The sequence below is a fragment of the Monodon monoceros genome, unplaced genomic scaffold, assembly GCF_005190385.1.
Source record: "Monodon monoceros isolate NGI ecotype Baffin Bay Population unplaced genomic scaffold, NGI_Narwhal_1 Super_Scaffold_7, whole genome shotgun sequence".
In the NCBI taxonomy this organism is placed as follows: Eukaryota; Metazoa; Chordata; class Mammalia; order Artiodactyla; family Monodontidae; genus Monodon; species Monodon monoceros.
In genome coordinates, this window is record NW_021703784.1 from 21,523,591 (window position 1) to 21,544,238 (window position 20,648).

General features: G+C 37.2%; 1 protein-coding gene across 1 annotated transcript in view; it reads right to left on the reverse strand.

The window, feature by feature from the left end:
* FDX1 (ferredoxin 1) overlaps nucleotides 1–20,648 on the reverse strand; it is a 35,573-nt gene that overhangs the window by 6,539 nt on the left and 8,386 nt on the right. The gene's annotated exons all lie outside the window — the stretch shown is intronic.

A 20,648-nucleotide genomic window follows, 5' to 3' on the forward strand; every position in this document is an offset into this window, starting at 1 on the left:
ACACACACACACACACACACACACACACACACACACACACACACACAGAGTTTGAAATCACTTTCAAATATTATTTTTAAAAGGTATGAACTAGATGCTGTGAGGGGAAACATAAAAATACAAATCCTAATACCAAAGAGCTTACAAGTTAATAAACTCAGATATGCATACATACAAAAATGTATGCATTTTAAACTTACATGGTAATGATTTATATAACAGCTATGCAAGGTACTTACCGTTTCCTGGAGAGCACAACACAATTTATAATGCCTCACAGTATATAGGAGGAACCAGAAAGTAACCAAACTGACATCTAAAGTTAAATATTTTTCCCTCTCAATCTCTCCTTATAATCAGGACAGAATCAAATAAGTCACTTTAAGAGTCACATTGGTGACTCTTAAATGCAGGGGACACGGGTTCGACCCCTGGTGCGGGAAGATCCCACATGCTGTGGAGCAACTAAGTCTGTGTGCCACAACTACTAAGCCTGAGCTCTAGAGCCCGCGAGCCACAACTACTGAGCCCATGTGCCACAACTACTGAAGCCCGCGCACCTAGAGCCACTGCTCTGCAACAAGAGAAGCCACCGCAATGAGAAGCCCGCACACCGCAATGAAGAGTAGCCCCAGCTCGATGCAACTAGAGAAAGCCCACGTGCAGCAACTAAGACCCAACGCAGCCAAAAATTAATTAATTTTAAAAGAGTTCTTTGTACATTAAAAAAAGAGAGTCACACTGGTTTAAAATAGAGAAGAATATTTCTCCCGTTCCATGTTTTTAAAAGTCACTAACTTAACAGTTATTTGTTGAGTGCATATTAACATGCCAAGGACTGTGAAAAGGGAACTGAAAAGTCATCTAGTCCAACTAAACTATGAATCTGCTCTGCAAAATCCTTTTCCCAGGGGTTACCCAGCTTTTGCTTGAAAACTTCCTGACAAAGAAATCCTCACTGCTTAAGCCAGCCAATTTCACACTCGGCTTCTACTGAGCTAAAAGTCTGTCACTCTGTAACTTTCCACCTACTGCTCCAATTCTATCCCATGAAGTCAAATCTGTTTTTTCTCTCTGGCTCTACCGAGGTATAACTGACAAATAAAATTGTAAGATATTTAAAGCATACATCGTGATGATTTGATATACGTATACACTGTGAAAGGACTCCTCTCATTTAGTTAACACATCTGTAACCTCATATATGTACTTATTTATTTTTAGTGAGAACATGTAAGTTCTACTCTCTCAGCAATACAGTGTTATCACTGCAGTCACCATGATTTACATTAGATCCTCAGTCTTTAATCATCTCAGAGCTGAAATTTTGTACCCTTTTACCTATTCAACTCCCTATTTCCCAACCTCCCCCAAGCCTCTGGAAACCACTTTTCTATTCTCTGTTTCTATGAGTTTAGTTAGTAAATCCTTCTAAACAACAGCTGTTCATATATTTGAGAATGTTCTTTCCTCTCCAGGCTGAGCGTAACCAGGCCCTCCAAATTTTTCTTACGTAATGACATAGTTCTCAATCCCTTCCCTCAGTCTGGTTGGGCTTTTCTTAAAATACAGCATCCAGAAGAGGACCTGACAAAACAGAATCATCCAGAATCATGTTCTCATTAAATTCTACCTAAAAAAGTTATTCTGGTTTGTTTCTGAATAATATTTTTTAAAGCCACTATACAACTGTAAAGATTACAGAGTCCTAGGAGTAACTTCAGTTTGATTTAGATTCTTTTGGCCAATAAACACTATATAAAATATTAATAGAACTGCTATCAATAATTAGTGAACTTCTTAATTTTCCTCAGAACGAATTTATCATTTTAAAAAGAGTTGTTCTTTCATAAGTTAAACATTTGTTATTCATATTTTATTTTTTAAAACATCAAGAAAGAAGAGACAGGCTTCCTTAAACATTCATTTTTATTAAATCTCATTCAAAGCACTAACAAGATAAAGCACAGAGACACCATATAGTGATGTACAGGAGCCATAAGCATGGACTGTAGAGCCAGATTCCCTGGCTTCAATCCCAGCTCCACATTTTACTAATGGCATCACCTTGGGCCACTACACCCTCCTGCCTTAATTTCCTCAATAGTAACTGTACCAACCTCATATAATAGTTGCAAGAATTACATATAAGTGTGTACTTAACATATGTACTTGCAACCACAACTGACTGGTAGAGAATAAGAACTATTCAAGTATTGGTAATTATTATGATTTGGAAGTTATAAGAAAACTTAAGAGTCATTCAACTTTTTTAAACGTAAGAGTAAGAATTAAACCCAAGAAGTTAAATGAATCAACTATGAATTCCTGCCACTCAATAATCTAATTCACCTTATGTGAATATTAAATATATAAACATATATATACATATATTCAGTACATTTATGTAATACACAAATATATACCCACACCAATTGGTTATTTGAACAAGCACTTTCCTTTTCTACTTTTGTATAAATATGAGGCATTTCACAGAAAAAGGTAAATGGATATATTTTACTTAAAAAGAAGTAAGCTTCCTCTGCTTAAAAAAATACAGATAGGTAGGTAGGTAGGAAGAAAGAGAGGGAAGGAGGGAGGAAGGGAGAGAGAGGAAGGAAGGGAGGGAGAGGGAGGGAGGAAACCCCTGCAGTAAAAGGAGAACTGGTGTAGTACAACCCTGAGGCCATCTGGGCTCTAGATGAATCTGCCATACCGTCTGCTATGTCCTGGGCAAGCCTCTCAAGGGCCTCGGTTTCCTTCTCATCTGTACCATGAGAGACTGAAGCAGATGATATCTAAGGGCCTGTTCTCGCTAACATTTTATGACTCCACAAAGAAGAATTACAGTTCTTAATGGATTTGTTCCCTAGTATTCAATAAATATATACTAACTTTGTTTTCTGTTTTTATCTCATCAATACCCAATCCAGACAAACTCAAAACTAAAATGGCAAATCGCCCTGAAGATACTATGGGACAAAATTCAGGAAATCCAGCATCTTTTGTCTTAAAAAGTACGTAAAACCTCCTTATAAAATATACCAAGCAACTCTCCTAATTTAAAAAGCTTATAACTCCCTTCATATTTTTATTATTAAAAAAAGACAAATCCTGAGAACTGCAAGCCATGTGTAACAGAATATGCAAGAAAAACAAAACTCACAGTCCAGGGTGGGATGCGGTGCTAGGGGCTATAGAGGCAGACAGGGGACCAAGCATGGAGGTCTCTCATGCTCTCCTAAGGAGCTTGAGCTGTCCTATAAGCGCACTCCCTGTTTCCTGACACGGTGGGTAAACTAGCATGCTCGTAGTGGGTGGGTTGACAGAGATGTTTCTGGCCAGGGGTTATGAGCACCTGTCACTTCACTGCCCCTCTCCTGGATCCAGACCCTGGAGGACAGTGGTTGCTGTTGAAGTTACGGGAAGATTCTAAAGGATTCTGAGTAGGAAAGTGACATGGTATGTTTATTTTGGATGGATCTTGCTGGTACCTGTGTGTAAAGGATGGATTTGACATGAACAAGACAGAAGCAAAAGTCATGAGATTTCACCAAGGAGGAGGGGGAAAAAGAGGAAAAGAAAGATAAGAAACTGAGTCAAGGAGAGGCCCGCCCCCTCCAAGAAAAGGAGTCAAAATACAAATGTGTCAAATGCTAGAGAGAGAACCAGAAAGTGTGACATGAGAAAAGCCCAGGGAAGAAGCGAGTGCATACAATATGGTCTCAATCATCTCGGAATGCAGAGTAAAGTTCACATGCTAATAAATCCCTCCAGAAAATTTAGGACATTCCTTTTTTTGCCACCTGGTCAGTCAAAATGAAGAGTTACCATCCGTGTTCCAGCTCTTCACTTTCTTCCCTAGGAAACGTCAATTCTTTTAACCTTCTCTTAAAGGCTTTATTTTCATTCTCTAATAGTTTTCGTTGCTCCTTTCAGGAACCTTGCCAATTATTTCCACATCTTGCTTAAGTTGCCAATTTCAGAGCTGAAGAGAGTATTCTAGTAAGAATTTGACAAATGTTGAATATATACAGAAGATTAACTTTTGGTTCCTACACTCAAGTTCCTATTATAGATTCTAGTCCCATATTTATTCTTTAGATAAACGCACCATGCTCAGGATTCCTTATTTTACAGTTCCTTTCAAACTTTTTCTATCACAAGTTGTCAACAGGTATGCTTTTCTTATTCTTTGTACTAGGAAGAAACTCAAATATAATAGAAACTTTAAAACTCAGAATGAATCAACTCAGCATGCATAAGATGGCTACCACTGAACCACAGACACATATGGTCATATAGTGGTACAAGTATCACTACAGAAAAAAATATGGAGCAAAGATTTACAAACCCTGTGGATAGTACTTATAAGAAGAAATAGTCAATCCTGCAAAACTCCAAAATAATAAGACAATCTGAGCAGTTTTTTGGAGGGTTTTTTTTTCTTAGATTTAAACTATATGTTCTATAAAAAAGAAAAAAAAATTAGAGAACAGTGAAGACATGTCTCTGAAAAGGTATTAGGGGGAAGAAAAGATTTTAAAAGTGAGCCTAAAACTGTGAGAAGAAAACTTTAAGAAAAAGTTACTCCGTTTTTGTTTTTTTTTCATCTCATGATTTCATGATGGGTATTTCTGCCAATTTATTTGTTTCCTGGTCTGGTAATTAGAGGGAGCTCCCCAATTAATAAGCATCTGACTTTTGCCTTTTTGGTATACAGGTCTATGAATCTTAACACATGTATAAGTCTGTGTACCCACTACCATAACCAGGATACAAAATAGGTTCGTCATCCAAAAGAAACTCCCCTGTGTTGCTGTGCCTTTGGAGTCACAGCCTGCATTTCTATACAGTAACAACGAACCACAAAGACAAATTAAGAAAAACAATTCCATTTACAATGGCATCAAAAAGAATAAAATACCTAGGGGTAAATGTACCTAAGGAGGTAAAAGATCTGTACTCAGAAAACTATAAGACACTGATCAAATAAAGTAAAGACAACACAAACAGATGGAAACATACACTGTGTTCATGGGTTCGAAGAATTAATATTGTTAAAATGACCATACTACCCAAGGCAATCTACAGATTCAATGCAATCCCTATCAAATTACCAGTGGCATTTTTCACAAAACTAGAACAAATTTTTTTTTAATTTGTATGGAAACACAAAAGATCCCAAACAGCCAAAATAACTTGAGAAAGAAGAACAGAACTGGACGTATCAATCTCCCTGACTCAGACTATACTACAAAGCTATAGTAACCAACACAGTATGGTACTGGCATAAAAACAGACACATAGATTAATGGAACAGAATAGAGAGCCCAGAAACAAACCCACACACCTATGGTCAATTAATCTATGACAAAGAAGAATATACAACAGAGAAAAGACAGTTTCTTCAGTAAATGGTGCTGGGAAAACTGGATACTACATGTAAAAGAATGAAATTAGAACATTCTCTAACACATATACAAAAATAAACTCAAAATGGATTAAAGACCTAACTGTAAGACCTGAAACCATAAAACTCCCAGAAGAAAACAGAACACTCTTTGTCACCACAGCAATACTTTTTAAATCTGTCTCATAAAGCAAAGGAAATAAAAGCAAAAATAAACAAATGGAACCTAATTAAACTTAAAAGCTTTTGCATATAGCAAAGAAAACCACTGACAAAATGAAAAGACAATCTACTGAATGGGAGAAAATATCTGCAAATGATACGACCAATAAGGGATTAATCTCCAAAATATATAAGCAGCTTATACAAATCAACATCAAAAAAACCAAACATCCCAATTTAAAAATGGGCAGATCTGAAGAGTATAGCCACAATGTAATACAGTATGGAGGTTCCTCAAAAAACTAAAAATAGAACTACCATATGACCTAGCAATCCGATTTCTAGGCATAAATTTAAAGGAAATGAAATAACTACATCAAAGAAATATCTGCACTCCCATGTTCACTGCAGCATTATTCACAATAGCCAAGATATGGAGACAACCCAAGTGTATGTCCATGGATGAATGAATAAGATGTGGGGTGTGTGTGTGTGTGTGTGTGTGTGTGTGTGTGTACAGATACACACACAATGGAATGCTATTCAGCAATAAAATAGAAGAAAATCCTGCCATTTGTGAAACATAAATAGACCTTGAGGGGATTATGCTAAGTGAAATAAATAAGACAGAGATAGACAAACAGTGTATGACATCACTTATATGTGGAATCTAAAGAAGTCAAACTCGTAGAAACAGAGAGTAGTGGTGGGGGCTAAAGGAGATGGGGAGGATGGTCAAAGGGTGTAAACTTTCAGCTATAAGATGAATACGGTCTGAGGATCTACTGTAAAACATGATGACTACAGATATAATACTGTATTATACACTTGAAATTTGCTGAGAGTAATCTTAAATGTTTTAACCACACACACACAAAAAAGGAATGATGTGAAGTTAACCCTATTGTAATCATTTTGCAACTGAGATGTGTATCAAACCATCACGTTGTACACCTTAAACTTACACAACGTTAGTTGTCAATTATATCTCAATAAAGCTAGAAAATAAATAAAACAAAACCGTGGTAATGGCTGCACAACTCTCTGAATATACTAAAAAACAACGTATACTTTCAATGAGTTAACTGTATGGTATGTGAATTACATCTCGGTAAAGCTCTTCCAAAAAAAAGAACTAGATATATTTTTAATGGGTCTACCACTGAACTCTTAATTCTATTTCACTCATCTACATGTCTATGTTTTTGCTAATATTACACTGTCTTGATTACTGTAGCATCAAGTTTTAAGATCTGTACTATACATATGTCTTCCAGCTTTATCTTTCTCTTCTAAAATTGTCTGGCTATTCTAGTTCATTTGTTTTTCTGTAAAAAGTTTAGAATCAGCTTGTCTGTATCTAGAAAAAATCCTGCTGAGATTTTAATGGGAAATGTATTAAATCTATATATCAATAAAAACTGACATCTTTACTATGTTGTCTTCCAATCCATGAATACAGTATGTCTCTCTACCACTTAGGTCTTTGCTCGCTTTCATCAGAGTTATATAACTTTCAGGATACTGATGCTATACATATTTTATTAGATTTAAACCTAAAAATTTCATTTTGAGGAGCTATTGTAAATGTCCTTTTTTTTGTAAATGTTCTTTTAAAAATTTTTTTGGTTTCCAACTGTTCATCGCTGGTACACAGAAATACAATTGATTTTTGTGTGTTGACCTTGTATCCTAGGACCTTGCTAAGCTCACTTAGTTCTAAGACTTTTTTAATAGATCCCTTGTGATTTTCTATGTAAATAATCATCTAAAAACAAGACAGTTTTCTTTTCAACCTGTATGCCTTTTAATTTTTTTATTTTTTCATTATTTTATTTTTATTTTATTTTACTTATTTTTTAAAATTTTATTTATTTTTGGCTGCATTGGGTTTTCATTGCTGCGCGCGGGCTTTCTCTAGTTGCGGTGAGCAGGGGCTACTCTTCACTGAGGCACGCAGGCTTCTCATTGTGGTGGCTTCTCTTGTTGTGGAGCACAGGCTCTAGGTGTGCGGGCTTCAGAAGTTGTAGCACACGGGCTCAGCAGCTGTGGCACACAGGCCCTAAAGCGCACGGGCTTCAGCAGTTGCGGTGGGCTCAGTAGTTGTGGCACGCAGGCTCTAGGGCACGCGGGCTTCAGCAGTTGCGGCACACGGGCTCACTAGTTGTGGCTCGCAGGCTCTAGAGTGCAGGCTCAGTAGTTGTGGCGCACGGGCTTAGCTGCTCCACAGCATGTGGGATCTTCCTGGACCAGGGATCGAACCTGTGTCCCCTGCATTGGCGGGCGGATACTTAACCACTGTGCCACCAGGGAAGTCCTCTTTTTTCTTTTTTTGCTTCATTACACAAAGACTTCCAGCATGATGTTAGTAGGGTGGTGAGAACAGACATCCTTGCCTTGTTCCTAATCTTAGGAGAAAGACATTTCATTCTTCAGCATTAAGCATGACGTTAGCTGTAGGCTTTTCATAGATATCCTTTATCAGCATCTGATTTTGCACCACAGCTGCCCACTTGCTTTCAGTTAAAACACGGGAGCTGCCACCAATTCTATATCCCATTTGAACAGAATGCACATCGTTATTGAACGTCCCTGCTGCTCCCAACTCCACTAGAGCCACAACCCAAAGGCTATAGGCAAGAACAAAGTGGATGAGATTCCTGTTGGGCCTCATCTTCTAACTCCTTTTCAGCATCACAGAATTCCCAGGCTCCTATCTAACATGAAATTATCTGCATTGAAAATCAGCAGTATATATATTCCCAATGCCAGACTGCAAAGTGGAGTCCCCATAGTGTATGTGGGGTGTGTGCATTGTGTGTGTGCAGTAGGTGGGCCCAAGGAGTTAAGGAGTTCTTGATCTGGTATTAAAAGTTAGAAGTTGCAATGCATTTTCTCATAGAAGCCAGGCTATAAATGGTGATTAAGTTAGTTGTGAAGAAACAGGTTCTGTGGGTTAGCCCGAAAAATTTAGCCACCACGTATAACAGTATTTCCATCGGAAAACAAATTCCAAATGCCAACTAGTTGACCTGAAAATGGATTTGGTAAACAAAACCTATCCCTAAAATGGGAAGTGTTTGTTGTTTTTTATGCTTATCACATACACAGGGAACAACTATACAAAACACACAGTGGGAGGCAACCTATCAAAGGAAAAAGGATACAAAAGCAACAACTATAGAACCTTCAATCTAAAACTGATAGCTGATCAAAATATGGGTACACCGATATAATAATACATGTGGAGAGTTGGGGATTGAAAGTGCAAAAGTTATGTGACTTATGCTTATATACAGCCCCAAAGCAGCACTGACAGCTGTCAGCTTTTAGTGTCTTTATAAGTGGTTGGTTACCTAAGAGTAAATTAATAGGGGAAATGTGTACATATGTGTGTATATACATATGTAAATATAGAGATACATACACATATATTAAACATAAAGTGATCACATTTTATGAGGAATACATTCTCAAAGATTTTGAAATTGTTGAAGTCTCATAATTCGAATTATATTCTCAATGAAACAAAATGTAAAGTAAGGAGTGGGTTCTTATAGTTCGTAAATCTATAATCCTCATATCATATTTTTGCTGCAAAATATACTTAGAACAAACATTTGAAGTGAAACTTTTTCCATTACTATGTCCACATTTCAAATAATCAAAGATACTCCATGGCTTACAACAGATGATAATCTGAACTGACTTAGGGACACATTACAGCCGTATTAGCCCCTGATGCCAGCATTTTATCCATCATCCTTGCTTAGTTACACAACAACTGTCATGAACTTAAAGGTATGTACAGTTTAGTGCTGCTTTAATATTGCTGGCATTCTGGCTAATGATTCAGTTCTGTCTCCTAAATTAACAGTAATACAAATCATGATAGGTTTTTGGCTTTCTTCATTGCATTCTGTCACATTTAACTTCTGTCCCAAAATAACTCGCTTTCGGATGCATTTTTCGGCATTAACACTTAATGAATGCTTGGCTGAAACTGTCATAGGCTTTAAAATGATATTAAATTATAACCACAGTTTAAAATATCAGCACTACAGTCAACAAAAATCACACGGACATCAGATGTCTGGAAACAGCACAGTTCACATGATACTGACAAAGGCTGACAGGTATTTGTTTACAATTGTAAAAGGCATGGAAGCAAATATAAAATTTATAATTCGCACAGCCTGCCAGCTTGAAATTATGGGATTCTTGACAAAAGGTTTGGTTTTCACAGTATTTCTGATTTTACTAGAGTAAGAACCTTAATATTGTTAACCTGTACAATTTCAAATTTGCATAATTTAAAAATTACATTAAGAATAAGTAAGGCATGGGGCTTCCCTGATGGCGTAGTGGTTGAGAGTCCGCCTGCCGATGGTCCAGGAAGATCCCACATGCCGCGGAGCGGCTAGGCCCATGAGCCATGACTGCTGAGCCTGTGCATCCAGAGCCTGTGCTCCACAATGGGAGAGGCCACAACAGTGAGAGGCCCATGTACCGCAAAAAAAAAAAAGAATAAGACATGGTTACTGGCTAATTTCAAGGTTGATGATGAATAAAACTCTGAACTGAGGTGTTTGTTTTTTTAAAAAGACCGATACTAAGGTTTTGCACAAAAGCTTAGAAATTCCTGCCATAAAACTATTCCCAGAGAAAATTAGCTATCAGCAGACTATTGCTCCTTTCATGTAATTTGAGAGTTTTCCACCAGGAAAAGATTGTTTCATGTGTGTGTAACCATACTAAGATAATTTGGAGATCTGTAATGATGCTGACAAGACAGACTGCCTAACCCCTTTCCCAAACAAAACTCCAAGGGATAGCTATGTGGAAATATTATATATTAAAAATATGAAACTATATAAAAATATAAAACCTAATTTTCTAGAGTAAACCTTGATCCACCAGAGCTGGAAATACAGTATGTTAATAAGGAGTCAATAAACATAATACAAATAGAGATTTATATGATCATTATCAGGGTCACCCAATTTGAATAATTTCCCTCCAAACAGACACATGAAAGAAATACATAATATTTAAGAAAAAAACAAAGTCTGAGATAATAAACTAGGTAAATTTGATCAGAGAGGTGTAACTGCCCCCTAGTGACAGAATACTATAATACACTCTGAAAACCTAAAGATCATCTAAAAAATCTACATTAACTTAAAAGCTGGAAAGGAATGTTCATAAATTTATTGCTTCCAAAATTTACAATTGTCCCTTTTTACTCACTTGTCCATTCACTACTTCACTTCATATATAAATAAAACAAGATGATTTTATACTTCATCACAGTCTCTTAGGAGAAAAATGCACAAGTAAACAAATATACAATTAACAGGTTGTGATAAATGCCATGAAAAAAATGAACAGGATGCTGCGATGGAGAATAACAGGTTCAGGGTAATGAAAGAACATTTTGGACTGGGTGGTTGGGCAAAGACCCACTAAGGAAGTATTACAATATAAGATAAACTGAGACCAGATGGATAAAAAGCAAACACATACAGGATATTCAGGGTGGAGTGAGAGGGAAGTGTCCCAGGCAGAAGAAAATGCAAAGTGTGTACAAAGTCTCCAAGCTAGAAATTCTGGGTGAGTTCAGCTCTTGATAAAAGGCCAGTGTGGCCAAACTGAGAGAAAGAACAATGAGAAATGGGGAAGAGGAAGAAAGGCAGATGGGGCCATTAATGCAAAACCTTTTAGGCTAGGGTAAGGAATGTGGATTTTAACCTAAATGAAAAGTTATTCATGGATTTAAATCAAGGAACCTGTCTGATGTGCATTATGATGAATCACCCTAGCTGCTGGGCTCAAGAGCAGAAGCAGAGTAGTGCAGTTCCTGGAACACAGTAACTAGCCAGCCCCAAGTAGTGACTGCAGGGATGGTGAACACAGGACACATTGGAGACATACATGGAGCACATCTGACAGGAGCTGCTGATGGACTGAAGGTAGAGGATAGGGAAGAAGGAAGAATAAAAGACGTTCTCCAGTTTCAGGCTGGAGCACCTGAGTGATGCTCGCTACTGGCAGAAAAGATTCTCAGAAAGATAAGTTTCAGTGGGGGGGAAAGAATCAAAATCTGTTTAAATATGTTGACTTGTTTAAATGTCTGTGCAATTTCCAAGAAAAGACATAAAGTAGGAAGTTGACTCTATAAGTCCAGGGCTCAGAGGAATGGTGTGAGCTAACAATGTAAACTTAAGAGTCTATGAGCATCTGCACACCAGTCAGAATGGTCATCATCAAAAATACTACAAACAATAAATGCTGGAGAGGGTGTGGAGAAAAGGGAACCCTCTTGCACTGTTGGTGGGAATGTAAATTGATAAAGCCACTACAGAGAACAGTATGGACGTTCCTTAAAAAACTGAAAAGAGAACTACCATACGACCAAGCAATCCCACTACTGGGCATATACCCTGAGAAAACCATAATTCAAAAAGAGTCATGTACCAAAATGTTCGTTGCAGCTCTATTTACAATAGCCAGGATATGGAAGCTACCTAAGTGTCCATCAACAGATGAATGAATAAAGATGTGGCACATATATAGAATGGAATATTACTCAGCCATAAAAAGAAACGAAACTGAAGTATTCGTAGTGAGGTGGATGGACCCAGAGACTGTCGTACAGAGTGAAGTAAGTCAGAAAGAGAAAAACAAATACCGTATGCTAACATATATATGGAATCTAAAAAAAAAAAAAAAAAAGGGTCATGAAGAACCTAGGGGTAAGATGGAAATAAAGACACAGACCTACTAGAGAATGGACTTGAGGATATGGGGAGGGGGAAGGGTAAGATGGGACAAAGTGAGAGAGAGGCATGGACATATATACACTACCAAACGTAACATAGATAGCTAGTGGGAAGCAGCTGCATAGCACAGGGAGATCAGCCCGGTGGTTTGTGACCACCTAGAGGGGTGGGATAGGGAGGGTGGGAGGGAGGGAGGGAGATGCAAGAGGGAAGAGATATGGGGACATATGTATATGTATAACTGATTCACTTTGTTATAAAGCAGAAACTAACACACCATTGTAAGGCAATTATATGCCAAAACAGATGTTAAATAAAGTAAATTTTATACAAAAAAAAAAAAAGAGTCTATGAGCATCTGGATGGGATTTAAGGTCACAGAAGGGATAAGATCATCCAGGGAGAAACTGTACAGACACTCTGTACTTGGCCACCCTCGTCTGCATATGGTGTTCACCTATGAGCATGACTATAACAAAGGCAATATGTAAAGGGTGTCCAGCATTCAACTTTAGAAATGAATTAAATAGTTGCCCCTATAATGTTGTTATCAAAACCTCTTCTTTATAAACATAATATTTCAGACTTCTTGACTGCATTTCTGTCATCTTTGTTCTAGAAAGTGGCTATCTTTTGTGAACCTAGTTTAGCTTATCTCAAATGTGTATGTACATGCCAAAATTTCTAGACACATTAGGATCCTTGATCTTTAAAGTTTCTCTTCTAAGTCTGTATAAATGAATGCAGAAATCTTATCAAACTACTGAAGACTGTATTGGCATTAAATTTTCTGTATTTCTGGGGCATCACGGAAAAAAGATTCTGTTAGTGGTTATCTCTGTGTGATAAGACTATAGGGACAAGCAAGAAGAACTACAATCCTGCAGCCTGTGGAACAAAAACCACATTCACAGAAAGATAGACAACATGAAAAGGCAGACAGCTATGTACCAGATGAAGGAAGAAGATAAAACCCCAGAAAAACAACTAACTGAAGTGGATAGGCAACCTTCCAGAAAAAGAATTCAGAATAATGAGAGTGAAGATGATCCAGGAACTCGGAAAAAGAATGGAGGCAAAGATCAAGAAGATGCAAGAAGTGTTAAACAAAGACCTAGAAGAATAAAAGAACAAACAAACAGAGATGAACAATACAATAAATGAAATGAAAACTACACTAGAAGGAATCAATAGCAGAATAACTGAGGCAGAAGAACAGATAAGTGACCTGGAAGACAGAATGGTGGAATTCACTGCTGTGGAACAGAATAAAGAAAAAAGAATGAAAAGAAATGAAGACAGCCTAAGAGACCACTGGGACAACATGAAATGCAACAACGTTCGCATTATAGGGGTCCCAGAAGGAGAAGAAAGAGAGAAAGGACATAAGAATATATTTGAAGAGATTATAATTGAAAACTTCCCTAACATGGGAAGGGAAATAGCCACCCAACTCCAGGAAAGGCAGAGAGTCCCATACAGGATAAATGCAAGGAGAAACATGCCGAGACACACAATAATCCAATTGGCAAAAATTAAAGACAAAGAAAAATTATTGAAAGCAGCAAGGGAAAAATGACAAACAACATACAAGGGAACTCCCATAAGGTTAACAGATGATGTCTCAGCAGAAACTCTACAAGCCAGAAGGGAGTGGCATGATATACTTAAAGTGATGAAAGGGAAGAACCTACTACCGAGATTAAACGACCTGTCAAGGATCTCATTCAGATTTGATGGAGAAATCAAAAGCTTTACAGACAGGCAAAAGCTAAGAGAATTCAGCACCACCAAACCAGCTCTACAACATATGCTAAAAGAACTTCTCTAAGTGGGAAACACAAGAGAAGGACCTACAAAAACAAACCCAAAACAATTACGAAAATGGTAATAGGAACATACATATCAATAACTACCTTAAACGTGCATTGATTAAATCCTCCAACCAAAAGACACAGGCTCGTTGAATGGATACAAAAACAAGACCCACATATATGCTGTCTACAAGAGACCCACTTCAGACCTAGGGACACATACAGACTGAAAGTGAGGGGATGGAAAATATATTCCATGCAAATGGAAATCAAAAGAAAGCTGGAGCAGTAATACTCATATCAGATAAAATAGACTTTAAAATAAAGAATGCTACAAGAGACAAGGAAGGACACTACATAATGATCAAGGGATCAATCCAAGAAGAAGATGTAACAATTATAAATATATATGCACCCAACATAGGAGCACCTCAATACATAAGGCAACTGCTAACAGCTATAAAAAAGGAAATCGACAGTAACACAGTAATGGGGGGGGCTTTAACACCTCACTTATACCAATGGACAGATCATCCAAACAGAAAATTAATAAGGAAACACAAACTTTAAATGATAAAATAGATCAGATAGATTTAACTGATATTTATGGGACGTTCCATCCAAAAACAGCAGATTACACTTTCTTCTCAAGTGCGCACGAAACATTCTCCAGGATAGATCACATCTTGGGTCACAAATATAGCCTCAGTAAATTTAAGGAAACTGAAATAATATCAAGCATCTTTTCTGACCACAACTCTATAAGATTAGAAATGAATTAAAGGGAAAAAATGTAAAAAACACAAACATATGGAGGCTAAAAAATACGTTACTAAATAACCAAGAGATCACTGAAGAAATCAAAGAAAAATCAAAAAATACCTAGAGAAAAATGACAATGAAAACACGACTATTCAAAACCTATGGGACGCAGAAAAAGCAGTTCTAAGAGGGAAGTTTATAGCAATACAAGCCTACCTCAAGAAACAAGAAAAATCTCAAATAAACAATCTACCCTTACACCTAAAGGAACTAGAGAAAGAAGAACAAACAAAACCCAAAGATAGCAGAAGGAAAGAAATCATAAAGATCACAGCAGAAATAAATGAAATAGAAACAAAGAAAACAATAGCAAAGATCAATTAACCTAAAAGCTGATTCTTTGAGAAGATAAACAAAATTTGATAAACCATTAGGCAGACTCATCAAGAAAAAGAGGGAGAGGACTCAAATCAATAAAATTAGAAATGAAAAAGGAGAAGTTACAACACACACCACAGAAATACAAAGAATCCTAAGAGACTACTACAAGCAACTCTATGCCAATAAAATGGACAACCTGGAAGAAATGGACAAATTCTTAGAAAGGTATATCCTTCCATGACTGAACCAGGAAGAAATAGAAAATATGAATAGACCAATCACAAGGAATGAAATTGAAACTGTGATTAAAAATCTTCCAAGAAACAAAAGCCCAGAGCCAGATGGCTTCACAGGTGATTTCTATCAAACATTTAGAGAAGAGCTAACACCCATCCTTCTCAAACTCTTCCAAAAAATTGCAGAGGAAGGAACACTCCCAAACTCATTCTATGAGGCCACCATCCCCCTGATCCCAAAACCAGACAAAGATACTACAAAAAAAGAAAATTACAGACCAATATCACTGATGAATATAGATGCAAAAATCCTCAAAATAGTAGCAAACCGATTCCAACAACACATCAAAAGGATCATACACCATGATCAAAAGGGATTTATCCCAGGGATGCAAGGATTCTTTAATATATGCAAATCAATCAATGTGATACACCATATTAACAAATTTAAGAAGAAAAACCATATGATCATCTCAATAGATGCAGAAAAAGCTTTTGACAAAATTCAACACCCATTATGATAAAAACTCTCCAGAAAGTGGGCATAGAGGGAACCTACCTCAAAATAATAAAGGCCATATATGACAAACCCACAGCAAACATCATTCTCAGTGGTGAAAAACTGAAAGCATTTCCTCTAAGATCAGGGACAAGACAAGGATACCCACTCTCACCACTATTATTCAACTTAATTTTGGAAGTCCTAGCCATGGCAATCAGAGAAGAAAAAGAAATAAAAGGAATACAAATTGGAAAAGAAGAAGTAAAACTGTCACTGTTGGCAGATGACATGATACTATACATAGAGAATCTTAAAGATGCCACCAGAAAACTACTAGAGCTAATCAATGAATTTGGTAAAGTTGCAGGATACAAAATTAATGCACAGAAATCTCTTGCATTTCTATACACTAATGATGAAAAATCTGAAAGAGAAATTAAGGAGACACTCCCATTTACCACTGCAACAAAAAGAATAAAATACCTAGGAATAAACCTACCTAGGGAGACAAAAGACCTGTATACAGAAAACTATAAGACACTGATGAAAGAAATTAAAGATGATACAAACAGATGGAGAGATATACCATATTCTTGGATTGGAAGAATCAGTACTGTGAAAATGACTACACTACCCAAAGCAATCTACAGATTCAATGCAATCCCTATCAAATTACCAATGGTATTTTTTACAGAAATAGAACAAAAAACCTTAAAATCTGTATGGAGACACAAAAGACCCAAGTAGCCAAAGCAGTCTTGAGGGAAAAAATCGGAGCTGGAGGAATCAGACTCCCTGACTTCAGACTATACTACAAAGCTACAGTAATCAAGACAATATGGTACTGGCAGGAAAACAGAAATACAGATCAATGGAACAGGATGGAAAGCCCAGAGACAAACCCACGCACATATGGTCACCTTATCTTTGATAAAGGAGGCACGAATGTACAGTGGAGAAAGGACAGCCTCTTCAATAAGTGGTGCTGGGAAAACTGGACAGGTACATTTAAAGTATGAGATTAGATCACTCCCTAACACCATACACAAAAATAAGCTCAAAATGGATTAAAGACCTAAATGTAAGGCCAGAAACTATCAAACTCTTAGAGGAAAACATAGGAAGAACACTCTTTGACATAAATCACAGCAAGATCTTTTTTCCTAGAGTAATGGAAATAAAAACAAAAATAAACAAAAATGGACCTAATGAAACTTAAAAGTTTTGCAAAGCAAAGGAAACTACGAACAAGAGGAAAAGACAACCCTCAGAATGAGCGAAAGTGTTTGCAAATGTTTCAACGGACAAAGGATTCATCTCCAAAATATATAAACAGCTCATGCAGCTCAATATTAAAAAAACAAACAACCCAATCAAAAAATGGGCAGAAGACCTAAACAGACATTTCTCCAAAGAAGGCATACAGATCGCCAAGAAGCACATGAATAGCTGCTCAACATCACAAATTATTAGAGAAATGCAAATCAAAACTACAAAACTCACACCAGTTAGAATGGGCATCATCAGAAAATCTACAAACAACAAATGCTGGAGAGGGTGTGGAGAAAAGGGAACCCTCTTGCACTGTTGGTGGGAATGTAAATTGATACAGCCACTATGGAGAACAGTATGGAGGTTCCTTAAAAAACTAAAAATAGAATTACCATATGACCCAGCAATCCCACTACTGGGCATATACACAGAGAAAACCATAATTCAAAAAGACACATGCACCCCAATGTTCACTGCAGCACTATTTACAGTAGCCAGGTCATGGAAGCAACCTAAATGCCCATCAACTGACAAATGGATAAAGAAGGAGTGGTACATATATACAATGGAATATTACTCAGCCATAAAAAGGAAGGAAATTGGGTCATTTGTAGAGACGTGGATGAATCTAGACACTGTCACACAGAGTGAAGTCAGAAAGAGAAAAATATTGTATATTAACGCCTATATTTGTAACCTAGAAAAATGGTACAGATGAACCGGTTTGCAGGGCAGAAATTGAGACACAGATGTAGAGAACAAACGTATGGACACCAAAGGGGGAAAGCGGCGGGGGATGGGTGTGGTGGTGTGATGAATTGGGAGACTGGGATTGACATATATACACTATTATGTATAAAATGGATAACTAATAAGAACCTGCTGTATAAAAAGATAAATAAAATAAAATTCTAAAATTCAAGAAAAAAAAATCTCCCCCCCCCCAAAAGAAAAGTAAAAATTATAGGAAGTTCTGATTTTTTTAATGTACTTCTTAAATTTGTTATAATGAACAATGAGCCTGTAGTAATAACTATGTTAACAAAATTAGCTAACATCTATTTAGCCTTGCTTAGATAAACTCACTGGATCTTTACAGGAAACTTACGAGGTAGATACTAACATTATTCCCATTTTACCCTAAAGGAGAGGAGGTATGAAGGGGTTAGAGACCTAACCCAAGGTCACAAAGCTGGCAGAGTGACAGAGCTGGGGAACAAATCAAGGCCGGAAGACTCCATTCTTAATCATTCTAACCAATGGCTTCCAAAAAGAATGTTTTAATTTTGAGTTCTATTTTACATCACAACCTAGTATACATATACTTTGTAAAATAGCTAAACAAGCATTTCATGGAATAATACAAAAGATGGTGTGTTTTTACATGTTCTTTTTAATTACTTTAAATTCTAGTTGAAAGCTATTGATTATATGACCCACAAATGGTTGCAACCTGCAGTTTGAAAAACAGTGTACTACAATATATACCTTTTAAAAATTAAAGAAAAATACTTTTTAAAAATTTTAAAGATACGTTCAAGTATTAAGGTCAAAATACTTATACTTTTATTTCAAAGTAATGGAAAGCAACTTATGAAAACTATCTACTAAAAATAAAGTAATGTAAAATACTTTATGTAGCTACTGAATGTAGCTTCATGTAAAAAAGAAGTTAAAAGCCTTTCAAATAAATGTTTAAAATTAATTTTCTTTTTTTTTTTTGCACATTTAAAGAGGCTTTCCTAACGGCTGAAAATAATACCTCATCTGAAAAACAGGCAAACAGTTTGAGCAAACAATTTATAAAACAAGCTTTACTAAGTAATTCCATCCCCAGGAATTTAATGCAAGAAAATTATAGAACATAAACACAGAAAGGTATTTCTGGGGATGTTCACCTTAAGGTTATTTACAATAGTTGAAAATTGGAAGCCACCTAAATGTCCAAAGAAAGAGATGGATTAAATACACCATGGCACTTAAAGTCTCCCCTCTGCCTCCCTCCTATCAACAGGTAATCACTGATATTTGTTTTTAAGACTCCTTTCAGAGATTTTTTTTCTTTTTTAAACACAGCCATATAGTATCCCCTTGTAGGACTATATAGATCAGTCCTCTATTGATGGGCATTTGTTTCTTTCAAATCTTTTGCTGTTACAAACATCTTTGCAGTAAACAGCCTAGTATACATGTCCTTTCCTAAAGCTGAGATGGAATCTGTGGAGAAATTTACAGAAAGAGATTTACCGGTTCACAGCCTCCACATTAGCCTTCCCAGAGCACAAGAGATCAGCTTTCTCAAGGGCAGGAACAAAGTTCACTATTTATTTTACATACCCTTATACAGAGTGGTAACAGGGTCCACATACACAGATGTGCAAAGGCCCAAGAATATCTCCACATACTTTCCTTAAGCTCTCCGAACTTTTATAACAGCTGATTTAACATCTTTGTCTAGTAAGTCTAATACCTGGGCCTCCTTGGAGACAGTCTCTATTGACTGCTTTTTTTTTTTTTTCTGAGTATGGACCATACTTTCCTGTTTCTTTGGGTGTCTTGAATTTTTTTATTGCCAAGTGGACATTCTAAGTAATATAATATGGTAACTCTGGAAGTCAGATCACCACTGTCTCCCCTGGGTTTGTTGTTGTGGCTGGCTTTTTGGTTTCTGTTGTTGCTGCTATTTGTTTCTCTAGTGACTTTCCCAGACTAACTCTGAGGTCTGTATTCCCTGTAGCACGTGACCACCAATGTCTCCACTCAGTGAGCTTAGTGGTCAGCTAGATGACTGGATGGAGGTTTCCTTCAGTGCTCTGAACCAATATGGCTTCTACCCTTCGCTGAGGAGCTCAGTGCGTGATTAGGCGCACCTTCAGCGTTCAAGCAGTCTACATGTCTGTCTTGGCCTTCACCTGCATGGGACCTCAAAGTCAGCCAGAGATGAGAGACTGGGGCCCTGTCGGGTCTTTCCTGGGCACAAACACAGTCCTGCATTTGTGTGTGGCCTTCTAGATCCCTGAAGCATTTCAAAGCCCACTACAGATATCTCGTTTCCCAGATCTTCCTTTTAGATTTTTGGCCAAGCTCTTGTTTGCTCCAAGTGGCATCACAGCCTCAGGCAGCACAGTGTTCAACGACTGCAGGTAATTATTTTAGATGGAAGTCCTAGGGACAGAGACTTCCCACAGAGGAATCTCTGAGGCAGGTCAAATAACAACTCCCTGGAACGGAGCTTTTCTGAGAAGCTGCAAGACAAGTGACAACGTTCTGGAGATGGGACCTTCTGAGGAACTCAAACCAGTTTGCCCCTCCAGTGGCCACAAG